This window comes from Cetorhinus maximus, chromosome 13 (assembly GCF_964194155.1).
Source record: "Cetorhinus maximus chromosome 13, sCetMax3.hap1.1, whole genome shotgun sequence".
Taxonomy (NCBI): domain Eukaryota; kingdom Metazoa; phylum Chordata; class Chondrichthyes; order Lamniformes; family Cetorhinidae; genus Cetorhinus; species Cetorhinus maximus.
The window spans coordinates 87697795-87718522 of NC_135891.1; the positions used below are offsets into that span (position 1 = coordinate 87697795).

Below are 20728 nucleotides of genomic sequence, written 5' to 3' on the forward strand. Positions count from 1 at the left end.
AATGATTGCCATCTTTTAAGTAAAGATGTTCTACACTAATGTTGCAGTTATTTTACAGCCCCACACCAATAACAGTGTCTTCTAATAAATAAGATGCACTTGAGCTCTGGCAGTTCCATTTAAGGGGGTGAGATAAGTACTTATTTTTATATTCTTTCAAGGGACATGGGCGTCGCTGGCTAGGCTAGCATTTTCATTGCCCATCCCCAATTGTCCTTGAGGAAGGTGGTGGTGAGCTGCCTTCTTGAACCGCTGCAGTCCATGTGGTGTAGGTACACCCACCACATGGGTTAGGGATAGAGTGCCAGGATTTTGACTCAGCGACAGTGAAGGAGTGGCAATATAGTTCCAAGTCAGGATGGTATATGACTTGGAGGTGAACTTGCAGGTGGTCTGCTGCCCTTGTCCTTCTAGGTGGTAGAGATCATGGGTTTTGGAAGGTGCATTTGAAGAGTAGAAAGGTACATGAGGTAAAAATGAGTAGAACAATGTGCTGATAGGGTTAGATGAAATAATGTAGGAGAAGGCTCAAGTGGAGATAAACAGCAGCATAGAACAGTTAGGCCATATGGTGTGTTCTAAAGTTCTCTGTACATCCACTTATTGCATAATTAGAGGCAAAGCATCTGTGACATATCAGTTGCATTAGGCTGATGTTGGTATTTTATTCTGGCAGGTTAGCAGTGCAACTTTAACATTAATGGCCTGTATGGGTCAGATGAGTTTACAGGTTGTCTCCTGGAACATGACAGGTGAAGTTGCAACCATCACTTTGACCATTCACAATCCTATACCTGCAGGTTTGCCTCAGTATTGTCACTGCTTTCCTAAATTCTGCCCCTCAAAGGAAATTAGACAAATTTAGACTAACAACAGACTTATCACTGCAGGAACATCTTCGGGAAAGAAATTCAGTGGCAGTGCGTGCAAACATGCCATTAAGTATCAGTTATTTTTTGTGCACACAATTTAATAGGTGGCAGTTTGGATCGCATTAGCAATCTCCAAGGTCTACTCCATTAAGGACACACTTGCTCTCACCTTCTCCAGATACAGTGGAAACGTTCAGTTTTTGCCAGAATGAAGTGCCCCTTCAATATGTTTATTCACGAATTCCCTTTGACACAGTGTGGTATTCACTTCTGACTGATTTATTTACGTTATTTAATCACATTCCCAGCATCTGCGGACATGACCCAAGGTTTTTCATAATTATATATACACATATTATATATACTTAAGTGCTGACAGTCCAACTCTTGCTGGTTTTCTGGGCCTAAGGCATTGACCCTGCTAGCATCCAAATCTGAAGCTCATTTCAGGGCTGTATACAGTAAAATTCATCAGACATCCAGATAAGCACCATCTTGCTGGATCAGAGATTATGGAAAATCAACTCAAAATATCTTTTTTTCGCAAGGCTTGGGTTCAACTCCCACAAAAACATTTTAAATTAAACTTGCCGCAAATAATATGTAAATAAAGATAATCCAGTTTCTACAATAAGAACTCTCTTATTGTGTGACTATAACTCATTGGTGAGTGCAATGTTGCTAACTACTTGGTAAAGCAAAATGTGGTCAAAATAGACCAGTCTAGGGCCTGAAACCAAAAAGAAAACAAGACTAATCTTCCCACTTGTCTTTAACAGTAATCTTGTGCTGTTGTTCAGAAAGATGTATCAAAAGGATCTAACCAGCCTTTAACCTTTCAACTGGGACTGTGTCCAGGAAAATCTCAACCTGATACCCCAGGCTATCCATAATTATAAGTTTTCAGCACATGCATTGTGATTGGAAAATCAGCAATATACAGTAATTAAACTTTTCAAACATCAGAAGTAGATTTATTACTGGAACATTAACCCTTAACTACAAAAATAAACTCAAAGCACAACTTTAATTAACAACTTGTTTAAATTGTTTTAAAGGGGATTTTTATTGCATTGACTTTTCCCTTCCCTCCATTCCTTTGTCTCCACCCCTTTTTACCACTCCATTGAATGCTTCCTTTTTAAACATTTTTTCATGGGGATGTGGGTGTCGCTGACAAGGCCAGAATTTGTTGCCCATCCCTCATTGCCCTTGAACTGAGTGGCTTACTAGGCCATTTTAGAGGGCAGTTACGAGTCAACCATTTTGCCATCAGTCTGGAATCCATGTAAGCCAGACCAGGTAAGGATGGCAGATTTCATTCCCACAAGAACGTTAGTGAAACAGAAGGATTTTTTTGACAATCGATGATAGTTTCATGGTCATCCTTGTTGGAACTAGCTTTCAATTCCAGATTTTATTAATTGAATTTTAAATTCCACCAGCTGCAATGGTGGATTTGAAACTATGTTCAAAGTATTAGTCTGGTCCTCTGGATTACCACCATCATTCCCCCTGCTTGAAAGTGAGTCGGTTGGGCAGCTGAAACAAGTTCAGTGGTCATTCTGCAATTAGCCTACAAATACTCACTATCTGTTTGTACCTGAGGAATGGCCATTTGGAGGTGAGGTACCTGTGCATGTGGAATCCTCCCTCAGCCAGAGTCAGCACCTTTGGGTGAAGAGGAGAGAACATCGAAGGAAAGGCTTCAAATGATGATGTAGTCTTCAAATATTATCAATTTGCATGAAAATTGAGCACAATTACTACGCTGCCTTTGACATATGTAAATATTTTTGCAGTACATTCCCCTCTTCCTGCAGATGGTTTTCTATATTAATTGTTCAAGTGTTGAATTTTGTCAGAGATAGAGAACAAATTCTGCAACTGATCTTTGTGCCAAATCAAGCTTTATCATAATATATTCCTGCAATCAAAAATTTTGATACCAATTAATCAGTAGAGATGAACTGACTTAAGGAGGATTCGACTGGAATTAAATTTTGTTTATCTGCAATGCCACTGAATTTTCTACTGTCAACAATTAACTCTGATTTTTTCAGGATCCATTTCTAAACTTGCACAGCAACAAGAAGTGTTTAAGAAAAATTACTATTTCTAATAGGTCCAAATTTCTACCATGTTGAGTGTTGATTCTGGTACAAAGGGAATGCAGATTGGAAGTTAGAACAGCTGACACTTAAGAAGGTCCAGGTGAGGAACACCCTAAAGAACAGTGTCCTCTCTAGTATTAGAGAGATTAGGAGCTGAATAATACTGGGGAGGGCAGATGGGTCACAGCCCCAGAAGAAAAGTCGACATGGAACCAATCTGCATGGAATCAAGCTGGCCCGCCTCGCAACCATAAGATGCTGCAAGTGGACTTAACAAGGGCCGAGTGGGATTCCGCCCCTCACTGGGGAGAAAGTCCCACCTTCTGGAGCTGCTGGCCAATTGCAGCACCAAGAGCACCTTAGTGGGCGCTGCTGGGACTGCAAGGGGATGAGGAAGAAGGCCATGGATCCCCCAGAGACAGGTAAATCCTGGTGTCTTGGGCAGGGAGAGTTTGGGCAGGTCAGGGAGGGAGGCGGGGTTAGGTTTAAGGCTGTGAGCAGATGGCAAGAAAGTGGGGGGAGTTCCATTCTAGGCGTGCTGCCCCCAATCCATAAAGGGCAACCCCAAAAATAGAAATCCCCTTCTTTCCTGCCCTTTGAAGAGAGGATGTAAAAAATTGGGCTATCTGCTCCCATCTGCCTGTCCATGCCAAACGTTTTATGGCGTGGGCAGCATATTATCAAAGTCAATTGGCTTGGTGACAAACCTAATTGATCTTTGATTACCTATTTAAATATGGCGGGTGGGCTGCAGATCTCTCATTCTGGGGGTGAGCCCGGGGGTGGGACCACCCTATTTTACGTGTGTGTGTGTCCGTCCCACCCCCCCACCCCCCGGTCCCCGTCCCACTGAAAACACGCCCGGCGGGGGCATGTAAAATGCAGCCCTAGGTTATGATGAAGAGAAAAGAGTGGAAGGACTGAGGGGATAGAAGGATAGCCTCTTACATGTTAAGCCTTATCTTTTATCCTGTCCATGAATTGACCATAGAGGAATATCAGACATTGAGGGCGGTGGGGGGAGCGTACAAGTCTTGGATACGCATGAACTACTTTGGCGTTTTAACTACGTGGAGAACTGACAATTCCTTTCTTTCACTAACAGTTAACAAATTCAGAGAAAAGGTGATGTGCTTCAATTTAAAATATAATTAAAACACAATTACTTCATTATTATAGTGATAATGGTTTACTAATTTCAAAAATCTTAATTCAGAATTTGTCTAATTCAAACTATACCAGAACAGGAATAAAAAGAGAAAGTTCTGGAAAAGCCCACCAGGTCTGTCAGCATCTGTGGAGGAGAAACCGGGTTAACGTTTTGAGTCCAATATGACTCTTTTTCAGAACTGAAGCCAATTCCGAAGATTCATATTGTACTTGAAATGTTAACTCTGCTTCTTTCTCCACAGATGCTGCTAGACCTGCTGGGTTTTTCCAGAATTTTCTCTTTTTATTTTGGATTTCCATCACCTGCAGTATTTTGCTTTTATACCAGAGCAGGACTTGATTGAACTAAAAAAAAAACTCAATAAAATCCTCTCTGCTCTGTCTCAATTTTTGTATTAGGCATGTTTTTCAGTAGTTAAGCTGACATTCCTCAACTTGTTTCTAACATCTCCTTGTCCTTTTGGTGAACTGGTCTGGTTGTGTCACTGTCTCTACATAGTTGATCTCAATCTGCTGAAGCTCACGCCATAATTTTGCTGCCACCTCCCATAAGAGAGTAAGGCGCTTTACAAAACAAGGCAATTCACTATCCAGCTATGTAATTTTCTCATATAGTGCAGTCGATCATAAATGATTTGAGTTTTAGCTTACTTGTCCAACAGCTGAACACATTCATGGCACAATTTGAGAAAAACACCAGCAAATCGTGGGTGAATGAGGTACAAGCATTGAGTATCAGTTTGCAACTAGCAGCTGAACAACGTTTTCTGCCTAAGGAAATCGTTTGTCCATTTTTAACCAATTTTCATCTCCTCCTCCTCCCCCAGCCTGAAGCCAGTGACTTCTGCTGGTTTCTATGGTTATCATTTTAAAATACTTCATACAAATAACTGTGCTTCATGTGTGCTTCCAGACAGAAGGGGGGATGGGGAAGAAGAGGGTGGGAAGAGATAGAATAAGGTGGGTGGGGGGCTGGTGGTGAGTTAGCCTAATGCTGGCCTCATCTGCTGTCTGCATACAAGCACTTTTGTACAAAAGTCACTAGATAGCCATCAGGAGCAAAATCTGTGTCTGAATTTTTCCCTCCCTTGGTCAGAGGTAGCTAGCCATTAACCTTGAGGAAAGCTGCCCAGAAAAATCTAAAAACAAGTTGGGAAATTTCAGCAATCTCAGTGGTGTGGATTTTAAACTTTCTTAAAATTTAATTTGAATCTGGCTCCAGGCGTCCAGCAATAGTGATATCATTAAGCAGGATAAACATATTGAAGAATTCCCACAGGCAGCAATGCAATAAGTAAACTCTACCAATTATCTTTCACTTTTCATGTAAATTTACAGACAACAAAATAAAGATTGGCACATGCACATCAGAATCTGAAATATTAAATAAACTTTAAAGAAAAGTGTTAAATGTCTATGGAATCATTGTAGTTAAAAAAAATGATATTACACAAATATAAAATTAAATTTCCAAAGCCAGAGAGGTTGTTCATCTGTAGTTATGGCTGATATGCTGTTAAAAACCAAGTTATGCCTCATCAACAAGTCAAAATTTTCTTGGAGGTTTTTAACACAACATTACATAAAAGGGGAAGCTCTTGTCGGTTCATTGATTTTAATCTGTGGGGGCTTCAACATCACACCCTGAGGAGCAGCTCATCAACCTCTGAATTTCTGCATTTAACTGAGTACGTGTGGACATCAGAAATTAGTTTCACTGGGTAATGACGGTGATTGATGACTATTTTGCCCTCATTACAATGATAAAATCCTAATGTATTGCCTGTGCTGTTACCCTGCCCACCATCAGCTATCTCGGTGCAGACTGGGAATGGAAATGAGGACTTCTCAAATCTGTAACGCTCAGTTTCATAATCGAAAGTCTATTTGCCTAATGAGCCAGCAGGAAGGCAGTGTAAGAATTTTCATTTAAATGGATTGACATTTGCACAATCACTGCAGTTATATGAAAGTTTGACAAAATTAATTTTTAAATTAATTATCGCACTCAATGGTCTCAGTGCACTTGAGCTGGGGACAGGGGGAATAAACAAAGTTGTATCTGCAAACTCAAGAAGTACAATTAACAACACAGCTCTAAAATTAAATAAAAAAAGAAAAAACTTGTAATTATACTGAGGGCGGATTCATCCCAGATTTGCATTAAGTGTGATGGCGGGCAGGTAAAATAATGTTTTACCTGCCGGCCGTGATGGCAGGTTTTCACGCTGTATCATCCCAAACCCACCACATTATTTATGCAATCCCAGGAAACGCATCGTTTGCCCACCCGCCATCACCTCGCTGCTTCATCACGCTGGGCACCATATTTAAAGTCCAGCCATGCACACACATCTCAGTGTTTCCAGCCCACGACTGCTGCAGGGAAGATGTCCACAGGAGGCAAAAGGACTGCAGCCGCCAGGTTTAATGACGCGTTACTGGAATACCGTTTGGAAGCCGTGGAGGCCCACCCTGGCGTCCTCTACCCCCACTCTGGCCGTAGGACGGGCAGTGGCATCACCAATCCAGCATGGCAGACGGTGGCAGCGGTGGTCAGTGCCAATGCTGCACAGAAGAGGTTGGCCATTCAAAGCAGATAGAAGATGAATGATCTCATTTGTGCAGCCAGGGTATCGTAACCATCTCATCACTCTAAACTCACATAAGCCCATCACTCAGTCACTGACATTTCACTCGCTGCCAGCTCACAGGACATCACCACCCATTCTCATACACATGCCCTCAAATGTCCATCTGACCTCATCTCTGGAGACTGCCTCGTCAGTCCTCACCATCTTGAGCCCAGTTGCACAGGCCCCTCACACACACCATGGGATACCTTCCTTCCCCAGTACAGCTCTTGTCCTGCAGCCTCTTCCCTTGCCTGAGGCCACTTCACCTCCCTTCCCCAAACAAGGCCATGCCCTGCAGCCATTGAAAATCAACCCATATATGGCTGATCTGGTAGGTAAAGACCTACCTGTGAGCCTCTAAAAGTGATGTGGTGCTTCCTGTGAAGCCTGACACTGATGATTGCAGGTACTGACCGAAGCAAGGTAGGCAAACCTTGAAGCCCTGAGCAAAGTGCAGCCCACCAGGTGCACGTCGCTTATGTGCTGTTGTGAAACATATCGGTGTGTTTTTTCACTGATGTGGGCATACGATCCAGCAGTGGGAGGGGGAATGAGTTTGGCGGGCTAGCCTTATAATGATATGCTGATGTATTACAATGAGGTTCCTGATGTCTGATGGTAGGAAACGCAGCCTGCCATTGGCGGGCGGAGCGGACAATTGCAAACTGGTTTCACGCCGTCATGAAACCAATTTTTGGCCTTCTTGCCGTATTGTCTGCTTATGCCACCAAACATGCCCGTCACCGGTGGGCACAGAAAATCCTGGTCTGAGCCTTTCATGACCACAGGATGTGCAAATGCACTTTACAGCCGATGAAGTACTTTTGAAGTGTAGTCACTGTTGTAACGTTGGAAATGCAAAAGCTAATTTGCATACAACAAGCTCCTGCAAACCGAAATGTGTTAATGGCCAGACAATCTGTTTTTGTGATGCCGCTTGAGGGATAAATATTGGCCAGGTCACCCGGAATAATTCCCCTGCTCTTCTTTGAAATAGTGTCATGGGAACTTTAATGTCCACCTGAGAGGACAGGTGGGGCCTCAGTTTAACATCCCATACAAAAGACAGCTCTGACAGTGCAGTGCTCCCTCGATGCTGCACTGGAGTGTCAGCCTGGGTTGTTGTGCTTGAGTCCTGGATTGGGACTTGAACCCACAACTTTCCCACTCGGAGATGAGAGTACTACCAAATGTGCCATCGCTGTCAAATAAAAAGTTTGCATTTCTAGAAGAGATAATTTCCAATATTTTAGATCACGTTTGAATTATGTGCAACATTGGTCACCCTATTATCAGGAGTATAGATTCACTAGGATGGTGAAAAGGTGCAGCGTAGATTCACTTAGATGAGAGTGTACAATTAAAAAGGGGGACCTGAGAATTTATCACTGGAGGTGGGAAGGTTTAAGAGTGATGGCTAGAATGCTTAAAGATATGTTAGATGATACCAAGAGAACACAAATTTCATAGAAAAGGAATTAAACAGGAGATTCAGGAAAATTCTCTATGCAGTGTTAGAAGGTGGAATTTCTGCAGCAGAATCCTTAACCTATTTAAAAAGGGAATTGAGTAGATGCTTGAAAGGGTGGAATATTGAAAGATATGGGGAGTGAGCAGGAGACTAGGGCTTGAATCTTCCGTTCGGCATGTGGGCCGGGCCCCGCCTGCTGACACATAAAATGACGCGCGGTGACGTTGGGCGTGCGTCCCGATGTCACCACGCGCCATTCCAATCATCAGTTCAGCGGGTGCGCACCGGAGTCGGCTGCATGTCCGCCGACCTGTCAATGTCTGTTAAGGACATTAATTACCTCATTAGAGTGATTGTCAGGGATGTCTATCCAACCTTAAGGTTGGGGGGCAGGCGAAGAGCCCAGGCGGCCTGTGCATTTCTCATGAAACCCCATCCACAGGTGGGATGAGGTTTCATGAAGGGTTTATAAATTAAATAAATATTTTTATTAAAATACATATGTCCCAGCTCATGTGACACTGTCATATAAGGGGATATGTCTGAGTAACGTTTCTTTTCTTTTTTGCAATGTTTTATTATTAAATTAATCTCCCTGAGGCAGCTCTGTGACTCAGGGAGGTTTCTGCGCTCTTTCTCATGCGCAAAAAAGTGCAGGCCCTGACTCTCCCTCCTTTCCCTGCCCGCACAGGTAGCGCTCAGCACTTCTGTGTGCGCGTCACGCTGGGCGGGCCTTAATTGGCCCACCCACGCAAAATGGCGGCATGCAGCCGATCATGGACGGTGATTGGCTCCGCTCCCGAACCGTCCACCCGATGGGGAGAAAATTCTCCTCTAGGTGTTTCATCTGGAGAAAAACATCGACACAGACTTCGTGGGCTGAATCTTCTGGATTTTGAAAATTTTTTGGCAGTCAGGATTGTTTTTGTGTACTGATCCCGTTCGTAGCAGCAGTGCGCCACCCGAGAAATTTTATGATAGGCAGCCAGTTAAGATGCTGCTTGCAGATCGCCATCCAATTAAGGATGGTGAGCAGTTTTTGGAGGCGGTAGGACAAAGTCAGTGCATGAGACTGCAAGGCTGGCTGGCAGCCTTCACTGTGTGTGCAGTGAAAGTGCTGCTGACATGCATGAGATGTGAGGAGGGGCTAGACAAAATGGAGGAGTGGAACAGCTGCAGGCAATCATTGCCACTTCTTTACTACCAGCACTATTCCTTACTGCAGCCTCCAGCAGACTGGAAGGAGATTGCAAGCTACTGCCTGTGGAGGGCCTCAGGCTTTACAATTTACGTCTTAAAATGGTAGATTTAATTTATTTGTCATGGCACTCTGGTCTCCCTCTCTGCGTGTGTTTCTTTTTACCTGACGAGACATAGCAGGGGTTCTGTGTGAAGCTGGTAAAATTTCACTTAGGCCAGAAAACTGCAGCTAATTGGTTGCTGATGAACCTTAATTGGCTCGCTGCTGTGAGTGGGTGGGTTGTCATCATTGTGCTGAAACTGCCTGCAGGAAAAACATGAGGATGTGGGAACGCGCAAGGGAACTGGCAAATCCTCTTCCTCCATGATTTTCCCAACTGCCCCAATCTCCAAACACACCGAGACCTTGGGAAAATTCATCCCAATGATGGCCCATTTCTATTTGTCTCTATTTCAGAATTCCATGATTTGCTAAAGGCTTTATCCCATATTGGCGCTGTACCTACCAATCTCAAATGGAGAATCAGTAAGGGCATTAGAAATGGTCTCAGTGCACTTGAGCTGTGGACAGAGGGAACAAGCGGAGTTCCCACACCTGATCACCATCCAATCTTTGCTGCTGGAAAGGTTGACTGTTTGGAGATTGAATAATGATAGGATTGGGCTCAGATATCATGACCTGCGTAGTGAAATTGTCTGATGACACTGACAGTTGATAAAAGTTCCCTTGCATGAAGCAGTAGAAGGAACCTAACTGTTGAGAAAGTACCCAGCAATAATAAAGAAAAGAATAAACAACATCAGCAAAGAAGGCAAAAAACTGGGTAACGGAGAAGTAAAAAAAAAAATCAAGTAAGGATGAAATTAAATAATAACCAATAAAACACTGAGGAAATCCAAAATAGCATGAGAATGAAGAATCACAGAAAGAAAGCAGGCAAGAAACAATCACCACCCAAGGACATCCACTCTTGAGGAAAAGGCAGCATCTTGCCTACCGAAGACTGGGGAGTCTCAAGACAATCCCAGAATGGTAAATAATAGCCATATACATACTGCCAAAAAAACAGCCACTGAAAGAAGGTGGGATGTTAGCATTTGTAGGATGTGTAGTATTAGGGTTGAAAGGGTTATTGTGTGGGACTGTGGAACCAGTACCACCCACATGATGATGTAAGAGACACATGACCAAGAGTTGAGAAGAAGAATGCTTACGGCTTGGACAAAGAAACACCTAGCCATGGATACCTGTATATAGTTATGTTTATCCAATAACCAGTTATTGTTCAGACATATCAATGGGTGAAACTTTACGCCGACTGGATTTTATGGTCCTGCCAAAGTCAATGGGCTTTTGAGTGGCATGCCGCATTGTAAACACCACCCACCCACCACCCCCCCCACCGCCGCCACGACTGAAAAATTCCACCAAATGTCTCAGCAATCATTCCTCAGAGCCAGCAACAACCAACATACAACTTTAAAGGTGTTTGCAAGTCTGACCTGGAAAAATGGCACCAGGGTTGCAGAAGGTAAGATGGTTGCAGAACTCCAGAAGCTGCTCTGTAGAAGTGGAGGCAGGAAGAGTCAGAAAATCAATTGTTCAACTCATTAAAGGCTGCACCACAGCACGTGGTGGTCCGTGAAGAACTCTAGATCAAGCGACTGAGTCAGAGAACCTAGTGACAATCAAGGAAATGGTGAAAACCCCTTAAAAAAGGGTAAAAACTTTGATTACATGGTGCACTAAGCAGGCAGCACTGGGCAAATTCCATTCTTAGTGAGCACAAGTTTTGATACACCCCATTGTTTGGGTCTGAGGTCAGTGCCATTACTTCTGGTGGCCACGAGGCAATGAATGAAAAAAAATGGGGGGGTGCGGGTGGAAGGAATGAAGAGAGTATAGTAGTAACTTCAAGCAAAGAGTTTTAAAAGGCTCTGTAGAGTTTAAGAAACAATTACCTAAAAGGGTCAGTGACTGCAGCGGGTATCAGCGTGGCAAAACTGCACTACACAAAGAGAAGTTTAAAAAATTAAGGCAAACCACCTATAAGCTTAGAGCAGCCATGGATTCCAAATTTACATTACCTGAGAGATTTGGATATATGGAAGGACCAAATCAAACTCAGAGTAGGGAACTTTGGAGGAAAATATTTTTAAGATTCCAAATTGCTTCAGGATTGGACATTAAGTCTGAGGCTGAACATGTCAATGCATTACTGTACTCTACTGGAACAATAGCTGATGATGTTATTGCAAGACAAGGCATTAATGAGACATCAAACAAGTTCAAAGAAGTCATAAAAACCTTTGATAATTATTTCAACTTAAGGAGCAGCAAGATTCTAGAAAGGGCCAAATTTAACAAAAGGTCCAGAAATCAGGTGAACCAGTAGATGCTTTTATTAACAACTTTTACAGGCTAGTTGAAGGTTGCGAATGTGGATACCTAAAAACAGAATTAATATGAGACCGCATTGTAGTTGATGATACTGACGACGCCCTATCAGACCTACTGCAATCCAAAGAAGACTTAACCTTGGAGAAAGCAATACCGCTGGTGAGACAAACAGAGGTCTGTAAACAGAACAGGGCAATACTGAGAGGCGAAGAAAAACCTCGGCTCAGAAAATCACCAGTCACAATACAGTTTATTAAGCACAGGAATGTCAAAATAACTCCAGGGAAGAAGTTACCATTTGGAGGTAAATACAAGACACCATCAAACAATGCCAACGCTGTGGCGGCACAAAGATCCACAGGCGTGAACAGTATCCTGCAGGCACTGCAGAATGCTTTCAATGCAAAAGGATTTGACACTTTGGGAAGATGTGCCGCAGCAAGGCCTCTAACATTACAGGTGATAAGGAGAAAGCCCTCACGCAGAAGGTCATCAATGAAATTGAGGAATCTCAACAAGAGGAGGACCAAAAACATTTCCTGGGTGAGATCATAGACCCCAAGTACACGTCTGGAACGCAGATATTTGTGTCAATGATCCTATCACCAACATTTAAACTGGACATCAGAGCAAGTGTAACGGTTATATCAGACAAAGAACTGTGGTTAGTAACAGAATGCCTGAAGTCAACTGAAACCCAGTTATATGGTCCGGAGGGGATCAAGCTACAAGTCAAGGGTAAATTACAGTACAAAGGAAAACAGATAATGGAAACATTATATGTTCTACCGAATCAAGAATTCTCTCTTTTAAGTCAAAATTGGCCTGTGTAAACCTCAACGGCATCAAGCTAATGGAGGAAGTCAATCAGCAGATTTCCAAAGATGACATCAAAACTGAACCCCTGAAACTATCCAGCTGCACTGGAGATCTGGATTGCGACTTCAGTGCTGATTTTTTGACACTTTTCACTTGGATTGAAAATCTAGCCCTTTTCCAGGAAGATGTCCAGGAGGTGGGTGAGTGAACTCATTTCTCACCGAAGGCATAGTGGACCAATTAGACCAGAGAGTACTTGAATGTGACAATTATCCTTCATTACTTTATGGTACTGCTGAGAAGGTGGAAGATGAAACTCAGATGATAGAATACACAGTTACAATATACATTCTTCCAACAGTGGTGACCTCCTAGAAAGTTCACTTGTGCCTATCCATCCACCAAAAGTGGTAGTCAAGGATGCTATTGGTCAAGCAACTCCAGAGCTAGATACAGAACCAAACGATGCAATGTCCACCTCTTCCACATTGGAAGGTACTGACCTTAGTTGCTACACCAGGCCTGTTAGGTTTTGAAGGAAAGCAAGATACTGATCAAGTAGCTTCACATTCTACCTAAACAATTACTTCCAGAGATAGAAGTCCAGAATTATCAAAATGTCCATGAACGAGAGGCTGCAAGGAGTCAGTACTCCAGAAGTAAAGAAAGACAGACTAGACCATCCAAGGGAACCAGGGCAAACTCAACAGACATGGATGGGGAACATGCAAAATGCAAAGAGAGGGATAAACCTACAAAATCCAATCAAGCGAGAGAGGCAAATGATCGAGAAAAATATAATGCCAAAGAGAGAAAGAAGAGGATCTAGTCTAGATCCACATAAGTGACCAAGGCAGAGAAGGAGTTATCATCCAGAGAGATGACAGTCAACAGAGATCCTATTTAGCACATACTTCAGAAGGTACAATAAGAAGGAACAGGAGAAATCTTATCTTCATTCCTCAAAGATGACCATAAATCATACATTTGGGAGAACCAGATATTGATTCGCAAACTGGCAAAAAAAACAGATACTGCAACTCTCACCAGAGACCAAACCAAGTCAAGAAAAAAAAGTTCAAAGGGAGACTACTGATCTTCCGAGTCTGACAAAAACACGATCAGGCAGAGTCGTGAGGCCTCCTGACAGACTGAATCTATGAATTCAGAGACTTGGGGTGGGGGGAGAGATGGGAGTGGTATATAAATATAAATGTAAAAATACATATTGACAAAGACTCTGGGGGGCAGAGGGGAGATGTAGTATTAGAGTTGAAAGGATTCATGTGTAGGACTGTGCAAATAGTATGACCCACATGATGATGGAAGAGACACATGCCCAATAGTCAAAAGGGAGAATGTTCATGGCTTAGACAGAGTAACTCCTAGTCATGTATATCTGTATATACTTTATCAATAAACCAGTAATTGTTCAGGCATATCAAAGTCTCAGCAACCATTCCTCAGCCAGTCACAACAAACATACAACAAGATGGAAGAAAGAAAAGTAAGGGGAATGAAGGTGTAAGGGAACCATTGGAGTCTATGCCAAAGAAAGTAGGTAGCCCAATACATATAAAAAGAAGAATGCAATTGCAGGTTCCAGAAGTCCGTATGATGTGTTTTCAAAGTGTACAAACTATTTCCCAAAAATTTTACACAATCATTAGGAACATTTATTGACAGAATACCAAAGACCTATGTCATCATGTTGAGGAACATTCCAGTCATACTCCAGTCTTGGAATAAACAGTGATTTCCTGAGCCATAAACCACTCAACTACTACTGGGAAATAGTTTGCACTGTCGCCTCTTCAAAGGTTGATCTTGCCAGAGCATCATGGATATAAAATGAAGCCAAAGATGAATCCCAGTCATAATACGTTGAACTAACAACATCACCATAGGAAGTGTCAAGATATCTGGAAAAGACATTCTGAAGTCCATCCTTCTAATACTTGATTTACCCACTATACCATCCAGCTACATTTTGAACGTCCTTGTTATTTCTCTACTAAGCAAATTATTTACCAGTCTCTGTAAAGAAATTCTTCTCAACACTTGTTTTTAATTAACTTTTCGCTAAATGGAATTTACATCTTTTGATTTTATTTTCCTGGCTTAATATGAAGGAATATTGTGGATTTACTTTCATCATAAGCTTTTCATCTTAAATATTTGAATTCCTCTGTTGTTCCCTCAGGCTAATCTCCTGTACAATTGGGATCAGTCTTCTTGCTCTACGTAATCTCCCCAGTGCTTGCAAGTTTTCTCTGTGGTCACCACCACTGGGCAAATGTGGTCATCCAAGAAAACGACTACCATCTATACTTTATTACAGAAGACTTCAGGAAGCATTGTTGCAATAATTGGGACTGAAGAAAGTATATGTGGTTGGATGGAGTGTTCAACTTGCCAAAAGTGTGAAAAAAAATAATTGCCTTTGTCTTCAGGGGGTTTATAGTTATCATTATGGCAGCTACCATCTTGAGAGGCTGGTGGAAATCACAGGGATGAGTTTCTGATCTTTTCCCCAGGTAACAGGGCAAAGACCATGAAAAGAAGTTTGGGGCAGAGAGCTGTAATGCTCATTCTTCACTCTTCTTTACATTGCTCCTGAACATCTAGGACCTCCCTGGAAGGACAGAGCCAGGCCTTTGCCTGCACAAACTTTAAGCCTTGCAATACCATGTGCATAAAGCGTTTGGGGAGGGGGGGAACATTATTGGATTCCTTCCTCTTTTTCCTGAATTTGCTGCCATCAGGTGGATAAACAGATGCCCAAATGTTGGCAGTTGGCTGATGCCAGGAACCCAACAACAACCCCAAGGATGAGCCTCAAGGTCAAAGTTACTAATCTCCCTCCTCATTGAACAGCAGATCATTTTGATGGGGAACATGCAAGGCTTTCAGGCAGCAACCAAAAAGGCTTTCAGGCAGCAACCAAAAAGGCTTGAGGCCAATTTCCCACAGTTGGGGTGCCATCAATGATGGCGAAGGGAATTAGAAGGGGTGTGAGGATTCTCTTTAAAGGGCAATAACATCCTTGGCCTGAGATCCTAGGATTTCTGGGATTCTTTAAAAGAATTCTTGTATCTAATTTTTTTTAATTGCTTTTAATTTACAGCATTCGTGTTCAAGAGGTTTCTTAGGGAAGATGTATTGGATGCGGTATGGATGAACACAGCCCATTTGCATGATATCCTTTTGCTAATTTAGAAGAGGCATTAGCGCGGATAAAATATTCAATCTGACACCCGCGTTAAAATAGCTGTCAAAGGAATGTCATACAAATGTGTTAAATATTTGCCTGCTAATAATCACCAAGAGTCATTTCTAGCCTTATATCTTGAATATATCAGAGGATAGCAGATTTTTAGGAGCATGTTACAAGGGTGTAGCACATTAAGTAGAATAGATGATATCATAAACCATACAGCTGGAGAGGTTTATGACCATCACCAGTAACCTTAAAGCACACAGATAAAGAACCTTGCCAAGAAGGTGACAGATGGCGGCTGTTAATTTCTTTCTGCAGTTTTAAAAAAATGTGGACTTGTCAAGGTGAGGGATGTTAATGATGAGGAATAGAACACTTACCATTTCAGGAACTCAGGAGGCAGCATCAAATATTCCCAGTTCAGGTCTAGAACTGCCTGATGCACAATAAAGCTCTCTGTACTGTGCTCAAACAGTGTCCCAGCCTCAATCTCAGAAATGTATCTCATATTGCCCTAGTGACATTTTATTGTTATTTCCCACACGAGCCATCTTGTGGCCTCTCTAAGTGGGAATGCCAATTAGTGTAAATTAGGGACAGTTTTGTAGGCCCATAACCATTGGGAACTGAATTGAAGTATCCCAAGCTCATTTGGTAGGTGACCCTCACAGTACAAGGAGACTACGCAACCCCTTAATATGGACTACATTTAAAGCTAATATTGGAAGGAAGTAAAGGGTGGTACTTAACGCACTGCACCATCCAGTTCCATGAACAGATGTCCTTTAAATCTAGGTTTTAAAATGAAAATTGTTGAGATAATTGCGGTTGGGAATTTGGTATTGAAAGATGATAATGCATGGGAGATGATTGAAGGGAAGGAGAGACTGCAGAAGGGAATGTTCACAGACTGGGAGTGGATTGGTTGTCACTGAAGAAATTACATTTTCAACTGAAGAGTTAAGAAGTGACATGACTAATACCCGGATGTTAACAGTCTTACTGTTTGGAACGTAGAACTTAGGAGCAGGAATAGGAAATTCAACCCTTCGAGTCTTGACAACATTTGTGGCATTGTCTACATGTTTCAGTTGCTTCTGCCCATTAAGCACAGATTACTCAAACTAATTCAGTCAGCAGGAATTGTACAACAATAATGCCACATATTGCATCCCTTAAGCTTTGAAGGATGAGGAGTAATCTAATCAAGGTATTTAAAATGCTAAAAATAATTTGATAGGGCAGACATGGAGAACCTATAAAACCCTGGTGGGGCAAGCCATAACCATTCTGTACTGGGAATGAAAATATAGTGGTTATGCTACTGAACTAGTAATCTAAAGGTCTGGATGAAAGACATGGACACAAGTTCAAACCCACCACAGCAGGTGGGAAATTTAAATTCAGTTAATTCAATAAATCTGGAACAAAAATCTAGGGTGGAATTTTCCATTTTAGTTACTTAGTGCTATGGAGCGCAAGTTCTGTAGCATGTTTTCTGCTGGGCAGTGTGGCGGGAAATCGCGCCCGATTTTGTGCTCGGAAGCTCATTAATTATACATAGATGAAGTTCTCTCCGAATCACGTGGCAGGTCAGGAACTGATTCATCCACCCCGCCATCACCTAATGGCGTCGAGAGTCCACCCTCACACACTCCAGCCTAGCTTTGAGAAGAAGACATTTCAAAATGGCTGTTTCAAAGAAGAGAGCTGTCCCGAAGTTTAACAATGATTCCCTGGAGGTGCTTATCAACGGTGTGCGGCAACACTGGGATATTCTCTACCCCAAGGATGGCTCCAGGAAACCTACCAACCTCACCTCGCTGGTCTGAGAGACCATTGCAAGGGTGGTCAGTGCATCGGGCAACTGCCCTAGAAACGCCGTCCAATGTAGGAAGAGGATGAATGCTCCGCCAGGATAAGTCAGCCTTCAGTTCACTCCAATCTCACACTCTCATAATGGCATCATGCACTCAAAAGGACACTGCCCAGGGATCTCACACAATATTAGTGGGGGACAGATTACCACTGATTGTTGCACTGGCACTTTAACATCACCGGCATCTCATCTATCATGCTACACAAACTCCATCCTTAGCCCTTATTGGGGAGGGCTCAACACAGAAGGCATGCATGCTTCCCAACCTCTCCTCCATCTCCTCTCATCAGTTTCCATCCATTTGTCATCTAGGCTAAGCTTGCCCACAACAAGACGGAGAAATTCCAGAGTGGAAGAGAGAGTGCTGACATCGTTCAGCTAACAAAGTTTGAGTTGGCGGACATGGACAGGGAGCGCTCTCTGGAGAAGGCAAGATCGGCCTCTCCCAGAAAGCCAACACGGATGAACCCTCCATGAGTTGATCACATCCTTATGTTCTTAGTGAGTGACTTGCAATGTTGTATTCATTCTGTTCATGTATTAAATCTATCTGCTGTCTCTTACAGGCACCAGCAGGTCCAGCCACCCTTCTAAACCCAGCATAAGACCACCTCAGATGAGGAAGTTGAGGAGCCATTAGAAGAAGACCCATTAATACATTCACCTGCACCCTCCACCAGCTCAGAGACACATACCCCAGTGGGTCCTAGTTATAGAGTACGCTTGGGGTCATATTCTGGGGGACACTTCACTGACACATCTCCACAGCAGTCAGAGGCAGTGACAGCCCAGGCCTCTGACACTCAGAGGACTGCAGGAGATCAGGCACTTGCTGAGTCCGAGTCTGATGGTGAGCCTCTGGAAAGGACCATGTCACACATGCTGCAGATGCAACAACAGGCGGTGGAACATCAGGTTGAGTTGCGAGAGGCAGTCAACAGACTAGAACAAAGTTTGGAGGAGTTCGTCCGTGTTCTCGCTGATATTATGGCTCTGACATGCAAGCATCGCGAGGTCTCCATGAGAAGGGTAGCGACTGTCTTGGACACTTTGGTCCAGCGGATTCCGCTGGATTTACACTTGGATCTGCATTCCATCGCTATAGGTATTGGTGGGATCCATCAGTGGCTAGGTGAGAGGAGGGCGGGGCACCTTGATCTCCCTCCAGTCCAGGTGCCCTTCTTCACAGAGAGTCAGGTAGGGGCCCTCAAGCACCCACTGGGAGGAGAACCAGCATATGGACACAATGGGATCATCAACCCAGGCCACTCAGAGAGAGCCCAGCCAATCCCGATCTCCTCTGTCTGTGACCCCATCACCTCCAGCTGTACAGGCCGAGGAGGATGCACCTGCCCCACAGCAGGACGCCTAAAGCAGGCCAGGGCCCTCCAGCTCCCAACCCTCTAGAGGACGCCTGCTAAAGTCATCACAGACAACAGGGCGTATCAGTCAGCAGGTTGCCTCCACCTCTGCTGCAGATGTCAGGAATGCTCCTAGAACGTAGCGGTCGGGTTAGAAAACATTAAGAAGCTTTGAAATCACTTCTGGGTCACGGGTGTTCAATCACTGTTAATATAATGTACCTTTGTAAATACATTTACTGTTCATGAAAAAAGTCTCATCATTTGAAAGCGCCATGCATATGTATCCATGTACCCTCTTATTATGAGGGTGATCCATGCTCCCACTCAGTGTTCACCTCCCTTTGTGAGCCCCACATTTATGTGATGTCTAGCTGACTCATGATAGTTTCTCTATGTCAGGGAAATGTGTCAAACTCTTTACTGAAGTGTCTGAAAAATGCATTAACAACCATACTCCGTACCAGACAGCATGCAGTTAGGCTTCCTCACTAGCCTTGAAGGGGTAGCTGTAGTTGCCTCTCCAAATGAGAAGGCTGCCTTCATTGGTAGTGCTAAAGCACAAGACCTGCAGCCATGATGCTCTCTCTAACCATGCGTGCATCTCAGTGTCCGCAAATAACTTCTCATAAAGGTTGCACCGCTGCATTGTCTTTTGACACAGCATCTGCACTGTTGTGGTGACTATCACTTCGCAGAGTGCGCCAATGGAGGGTTTGCTGCTGACCTTTCCAATGAACAGGGCCTCATGAATCTTGAGGTTTGAAGGTGCAAGGCCAAATGCTGAAATTGCTCTCGATGTCATTGGTTGTAAAGGCCATTCAGTCCACAGGTATGGCACTCAGGGATGGTCCCATTGCCTGTACCTTAATCACCCTGGAATTGTGTATCTGTGGGCATAGGCATGTCATGCTTCTTTGATGGCATCCTCACATGGAAGCACACCCTTATCTCCCTCTTCAGGTTCCTGCCCATCCTGCTCTTCATCATCTGAGGAGCTCTCGGCCTCCTCCATGTCTCCCTCTGGCAAGGGATCCCCCCTTTCAAGCACCAGGTTATGAAGGGCACGATGATGTGGGGCACCCTTTGTGGAGAGTACTGCAGAGCCCCACCTGGGCGGTCCAAGCCTCAAAAGTGCACCTTCAGGATGCCAATGGTCTGCTCGATGATGGATCATGCTGCCTTATACACCTCACTATATCTCTCCTCCGAGTGACTCAGGGGACAGTGCGCTGGTGTCATGAGCCATCGTATGAGTGGGTACCCCTTATCACCAAGCAGCCATCCCTGTATTCGCTGAGGCCCTTCGAATATGTGAGGCATCTGAGAGTGACTCAGGATGTACGAGTCATGGCAACTCCCAGGATACCTGACACAAACATACATGATGTGCTTCTGATGGTTGCACACCAGTTGAACGTTGATGGAGTGGAACACTTCATGCTAATGAAGCCAAGTGTGCAATTGATTGCACCTTGTACCCTAGGGAAGCCTGAGATTTCTGGAAACCCCCGAAATCTAGCAGCCTGGCTAGCTTCATCGAGTGTGAAGTTCACATAATGATGACCCTTATGGTAGAGGGCAT

The 20728-nt window shown here is 43.6% G+C and overlaps 1 protein-coding gene across 5 annotated transcripts in view; it reads right to left on the reverse strand.

The window, feature by feature from the left end:
* Positions 1-20728, reverse strand: part of sema6bb (sema domain, transmembrane domain (TM), and cytoplasmic domain, (semaphorin) 6Bb) — a 584175-nt gene that overhangs the window by 513206 nt on the left and 50241 nt on the right. Inside the window, exon 3 of one of the 5 annotated variants that reach the window (XM_078555702.1) lies at positions 2476-2543. The exons of 3 other annotated variants lie outside the window; for them this stretch is intronic. The gene's annotated coding sequence lies outside the window, so the exon portion shown is untranslated. Of the gene's footprint in view, positions 1-2462; positions 2544-20728 lie in introns of all 5 variants that reach the window. One more of the 5 variants, XM_078555701.1, reaches the window with a different exon arrangement.